This window comes from Babylonia areolata, unplaced genomic scaffold (assembly GCF_041734735.1).
Source record: "Babylonia areolata isolate BAREFJ2019XMU unplaced genomic scaffold, ASM4173473v1 tig00002737_3, whole genome shotgun sequence".
NCBI classification, from domain to species: Eukaryota; Metazoa; Mollusca; class Gastropoda; order Neogastropoda; family Buccinidae; genus Babylonia; species Babylonia areolata.
Genome location: NW_027468378.1, coordinates 12,571 through 19,411, shown reverse-complemented (window position 1 = coordinate 19,411; position 6,841 = coordinate 12,571). Strand labels below are relative to the sequence as shown.

At 38.0% G+C, this 6,841-nt stretch overlaps 1 long non-coding RNA gene across 1 annotated transcript; it reads left to right on the top strand.

Annotated features, from left to right (window-relative positions):
- Positions 1-5,581, top strand: LOC143278340 (uncharacterized; the record flags this gene model as incomplete). The annotated part of the gene is made up of 2 exons (XR_013053986.1): positions 1-93; positions 3,811-5,581. It is a non-coding gene; the product is annotated as an uncharacterized LOC143278340 (long non-coding RNA).
- Positions 5,582-6,841: the final 1,260 nt, after the last annotated feature.

Genomic DNA, 6,841 nt, shown 5'->3' with positions numbered 1-6,841 from the left:
TCAGCATTCATCGTATTTGTCTTGTATGTGGCGTGAGAACCAGACACCGTATGCCCTTTCCTGGGAAAATTCACGTTGTTTGTTCTTGGTTCGGTAAGTTGTATATGTTTTATATGTATGGGTATAAAAGGAAGGAAAATATCAATGTAAGCCTGTTTTTATCCATTTTTTGAAATATTGATTGATTTATACATTTGTTTGATTATTTATTCATTCATCGTTTTATTTGATTAATTAAAACATCCATTTATTGGAAGAAGATTTTTTCTCCCTTATATATCCAATTATTGACCTGTCCATTTAATTATTTATCGTTTTGTTTGCTTATAAATTCACAACATTCATTTATTCGGAGAAGAACGATTTGATTTTAGTTGTATTTATCTGCTTGTTTGTTTATTTACTTTATTCATTTATTTATTACTTTATTATATGTATTTATTCATCCATTCTTTTGTTTGTTTGTCTGTCTATTCACTGACTTATTCATACCTTCCATTTATTGAGAAAAGAACATTTCAAGTTAGTTGCTTGGTGCTGAAAACTCATTATGTTATTTATCTATTCATTTATTTGTTTGTTCGTTTTCTTTTCTTTTCTTATACCGTTGTAATTTTTGTGTGATTCAACCTATGTCTCGCGTGCATCAGAAAAAAACATTTTTTCTTATCATTTCATGTTGTACATTGCATTCAACAGGAAACTGTTTTTTTCTCTCATCATTATATATATATATATATATATATATATATATATATATATATATATATAATATGATATAAAATTTGTAATAAAATGAAGGAACAGAAAAGAAAAAAGAAAGAAAATGGGAAAAATAGGATAAAGAATCCATAGCAAATTTTTACTTAAAATGATCTTTTAAATTGTGAACACACACACACACACACACACACACACACACACACACACACACACACACACACGTTATCAAAAAAAAAGGGGGGCCAAGAAATAGGCCTAAAATGTTTTCCGGGTGCAGATAATTGAATTCTGCGAAAAATGATCTGAATTAAAATAAAAAGGAAATAGAATGAAACAAAGATGAAAACGAAACTAGTACAAGAGAATATTCAAACGTAAACAGAAACTAGGATACGTGCACAAATGTCTCAGCTGCATGACATTGTGAAATGAGATCCAAAAACATTCTGTAATTTATCTAGAAAAAAAGAAAAGAAACTAGCTGCAATTTAAAAGAAAAGATAACACAAAAACCTCTATTATGATAATAAACGGACCAAATATTTTGATCTTGTTGCGGACGTCAAAGCTAATTATATATATATATATATATATATATATATATATATATATATATATATATATATATATATATATATATATATAAAGAGAAAGATAAAATTGCATTTTGTTGCTACTTGTCATATGTTTAAAACATTCAGGCACTGACCTCGATAACCACCCTCTCTCTCTCTCTCTCTAGTTTAATGCCCCTCTCTTTAATGTGTGTATGTCTAATGTTAAAAGGAAGCATGTATTTCTAAAACCATCATAATTTGATTTAGTTTGCAAAGTTTGTGTTTGTATCATATTTACGCGAACTGTGCATTGGAAAAGGAAATTGAAAAAAAAAAGTTTAACGATGACGGGAATGTAATAATGATAATTGAAAAATCGTTCTTGGATCAAGAAGACGGAATAACAAACGAAGTTATTATATCTTTCACGCCAGGGTGAACGGAAAATAGTAAAAGATATAATCAGTCGATTAAATTGTCAGCGATACAGAAATATATACAACATCCATTTGACTGAAAACAAGAAAAAGATATTTCTATTCGCGAAGTCGGGTTGTAATAACGAATGGATGAAACATTTGGATGTTTATTTATGTTTATAGTTTCTTTCTTTCTTTTTTTCTTTACATTCAAGTTTCAGTTTCAATGAGGTGTTAAAGCGTGCGGACTGATCCATATACGCTACACCACATCTGCTGAAAAAACAACAACAGATGCCTGATCTTCGGTTAAGCACAACCCGCTGATCAGGTCCTACGTTGAGTGTGTGCACAACATTACCATAGAATGACTATAAAAATGATAGGGGAAATAAATGAACAATTAAAAAGGGATTAAACAAATAATAAATAAACGTACTAAATAAAAAGTAAAGTAACTTAGTTTAAAAAAAATTTGAAACAACAACAAAACAAAACGCCCGCGCGCACGCACACACACACACACACACACACACACACACACACACACACACACACGCACACACTCACGAACGCACGCACACACTTTTCTCTTTCATATTAAAAACGAAGAAAAAAACACACAACAGAATAAAAGTAGGAACGAGTCACATGTAAGAAATATAGATTTTTAAAAAAAAAGGAGTATCCATTCTTAGATCAGTTATGACAGCAGAAATCACAAGAAAGATAGGAAGACTGAAAAAAGAAAAGAAAAGAAAAAGAAGAGGAAGAAGAAGAAAAAAAAACACACAAAAAAACAACCAACCAAAACAAAAAAACAAACAAAAAAACCAACAACAAAACACACACACACACAAAACACACACCAAAAACAAACACACAAACCAGACAGGAGATGGAATAAGAAATGAAATGACTAAATCTTTAACACCAGGGTTAATGGAAACCTTAAAAGGTATAATAAGTCATTAAATGACAAAGGCATGCCTACAAACGATATCCCTATGATTGGAAAGTAGGAATCTCGCAGTATTAACCCCCCCCCCAAAAAAAAAACAAAAACAAAAACAACAACAACAAAAAAAACAACAAACCCAAAACAAACATAACAAAAACAAACAAACAAACAAAAAAACCCACAAAACAAAACAAAAAAACCAACCAAATAAACAAAACAATCATTTTAACGAATCGGCCCAGAAGATTCCTGTTTCCTGTAAATGTGGAGCGACCACTAGGTAAACAGAACAGAACAAAAAAAATATGATTAATATCTTGGTATGATTTTTCAACAAAATTGATATTCTTGACTACCACAAGGACACTAATCCTAACAAAGGAACAATAAAGGTCATTCACACTTTTAAGTGATTCATTGAAAAAAAGGCCATGTAAAGTGGATATAATGGAATATGTATTTTACAAAATAATAACGTTATCCTCAGTCTCCCGTTTAGTTTTTATGAACAAGATGATTTTGGATCTTTGTGATTAAAACACGGTTATCAAGACGGTTTCCTTGCGAAAGCCTTCACAAATTATTATTCACACACACACACACACACACACACTATCACACACATTGTCATTTGATAAGGCTATGAGTCCGTTTACTTGTTTGTCTGATTATTCATTACACACATTGTTCTCATATTGTTCATATCAGTTTATTCTTCATGTATTCATTCATCAATGCAATGACAGGTTTTTTTCCTGTTTGATGTGACGAAGGAGAAGAAGCCTGATGGAAACCTTGGCACATTCATTTCGTTATAATGTTGTAGCTACACACACACACACACAGAGACACAGGCAGAGACACAGACAGACAGACACACGCACATATACACTCTCTCTCTCAAGGCCTGAGCAGCACGAGTATGTGGAGTTCAGGCATAAGCCCCTCCCCACTCCCCAATCCACAAACTCACTTCAACCCCAAACCTCTCTCCCATTACACATGTAACATAATCAGATATGGTGTAGCGTCTGTACGGATCAGTACGGTACGTTTTGACGTCTCATTGAAATTGAAACTGATACACATCAACTCTAATCGTTTGTTGAGTCATTTATTTATACGCTATCTTCTGTTTGTTCTGTCGAAGGAAAAGAGACCTGACGGAAACATGTCTGTTGGCACAGTTTGAAGATCGAGGACCATCGTTCGTCCCAAATGAATGACTGAAGCCGAGTCTTGAGCCAAGGTGGGCGGTTGGCCAACGTGAGAACATACTGTTGGTCTCCACGGCTTCAGTGTGCTAGGACCATTGTTAGAGTCATCCCCAGTCTCTGTGCCACAACCACCAGCGCGTGGGGACTGCTGTTATCATGATGCTGATTGCCTGTACAAGTGACTTCAGCCTGTGAGGACCGCTGTTATCATGATGCTGACTGCCTGTACAAGTGACTTCAGCCTGTGAGGACCGCTGTTATCATGATGCTGATTGCCTGTACAAGTGACTTCAGCCTGTGAGGACCGCTGTTATCATGATGCTGACTGCCTGTACAAGTGACTTCAGCCTGTGAGGACCGCTGTTATCATGATGCTGACTGCCTGTACAAGTGACTTCAGCCTGTGAGGACTGCTGTTATCATGATGCTGACTGCCTGTACAAGTGACTTCAGCCTGTGAGGACCGCTGTTATCATGATGCTGACTGCCTGTACAAGTGACTTCAGCCTGTGAGGATCGTTGTTGTCATCGTGGTTAGTCAATGTGCCAAAGCCTTCCGTGCGCTCAGCTCCAGCACAAGTGGCTAAAGCGTGTGAAGACCTTTGTCATAGTTAAATCTGCTCAATCCTTGGGTGTGTGAGGACCATAGTTATAGTAATCCCCAATCCCTGTACCAAAGCCTTCAGTGTGTGAAGACCATAGTTATAGTTATCCCCAATCCCTGTACCAAAGCCTTGATTGAGTGAAGACCATAGTTATAGTTATCCCCAATCCCTGTACCAAAGCCTTCATTGAGTGAAGACCATAGTAATAGTAATCCCCAATCCCTGTACCAAAGGCTTCACTGAGTGAAGACCATAGTTATAGTAATCCCCAATCCCTGTACCAAAGCCTTCATTGAGTGAAGACCATAGTTATAGTTATCCCCAATCCCTGTACCAAATCCTTCATTGAGTGAAGACCATAGTAATAGTAATCCCCAATCCCTGTACCAAAGGCTTAAGTGTTTGAGGACCATAGTCATAGTCATGCTTAGTCCCTGTGCCAAAACCTTCAGTGTTTGAGGACCATAGTCATGCTTAGTCCCTGTGCCAAAACCTTCAGTTTGTGAGGACCATAGTCATAGCCATGCTTAGTCCCCGTGCCAAAGCCTTCAGTGTCTGAGGACCATGGTCATAGTCATGCTCAGTCTCCGTGCCAAAGCCTTCAGTGTCTGAGGACTCATAGTCATAGTCATGCTCAGTCTACGTGCCAAAGCCTTCAGTGTTTGAGGACCATGGTCATAGTCATGCTCAGTCCCCATGACAAAGCCTTTTGTGTGTGAGGACCATAGTCATAGTCATGCTCAGTCCCCGTGCCAAAGCCTTCAGTGTGTGAGGACCATGGTCATAGTCATGCTCAGTCTCCGTGCCAAAGCCTTCAGTGTCTGAGGACTCATAGTCATAGTCATGCTCAGTCCCCGTGCCAAAGCCTTCAGTGTCCAGAGCTTGCTGGCTCCTACTGAAGGACCGGACCACAAGCCTCCTCCCCCTGCCCACCTCACCCAGAACACAGCCCTGGGTGAGAACGAGGCTCAGTGGTCCGCTCACATGACGAAGTGTGATCCGAACCTCGCGGTGAGGAGAGCGCCACGCCCCGAGGAGTGCTGCTGTGACGTAGAACACACGTCATTGTGTCGTCATCCGTCCGTCGTCACGACAGCAGGTAACTGATTTAACTGATGCGGCATGCAGGTATATAATCGATGTTTTTGATATGGTCATCTTGTGCTGTTTGAATTTCTTGCTGGATTCGTGCTAACTGTTAACGTTTTTGTTTGTTGTTGTTTTTCATGTGCAGGATACGTGCACGAGGATACACTCATACACAAAATTATTACCGTTCGCGCAAAAACAAAACAAAACAACACCCCCCCTCCTTCCCCCCTCTCCCCCCAAAACAACATCAACAAAAAAAACACACCCAACAACAACAACAACAACAAACAAATAAAAACACACACACACACACACACCCCACCCCCCAAAATGTAATCGAGCTGTTCGTCATTTTATGTGTGTCTTTTTGCTGTCTTCGAAAACGTGCTTTTGTGTTTTTATTTTATTTAAATTGATACCATTTTATTTTATCATTAATTTCGGGGGTGGGGTGGAACGGGGAGTAGAGGGCTAGGGGATGCATGTTTGCATATTTTGTATGTGTCAACATGATTTTCTTTGCGTAAATTGACATTTTATTGATGAAAATATTTGGATCATAATTATATACGATTTTTTTTTCTCCCTTCTCCCTTTTGTGTTGCTCATAGTACTTGTTGTTGTTGTTTTTTCATTAAACACAAGAACCTGATTGACAAAATCTTATCTAATAAGAAATATAAAGGAAGCTTTGCACTTAGGACTATTCACTTTTTTGACGGAAGTTATATTGCTGCTGGAAATGTTAATGAAAAGCTTTACATCGACACCGACGTACTGTCATAAACCTATCGTAAAAAAATAAAATAAAATAAATAAAGAAGAAGAAAAAAAGGAAAAAAATCACGAAAAACGAAGACATATTTATGAAAGAAAAATTCGTCAACACTGAGATGGGCACCAGCTGCTCAGTCTTTAGCGTTACTTAACTCACACAGCCTTCTACAGGTACGTAAATAAACCCACTGAGACCAACCCGAGGAGCTGTCCGTCGTGACGTTGATCGCTCAACCTGGGACGTAGTAACCATGGCCTGACTGAGCGCGTTGGTTTACGCTGCTGGTCCGGCATCTGTTCAGCAGATGTTGTGTAACGTGTATGGATTTATCCGAACCCAGCGACGCCTCCTTGAGTAACTGAACTAAACTGAACTGGGCAGCGACGACCAAAAAGCGCGACCGACGAAGACATGTCTGCGCAAAGGAGATGAACAATTTTGAGGCAAACAGCTCTTCAAAACAAACAGAAGAGGTACAGACAAGGGACT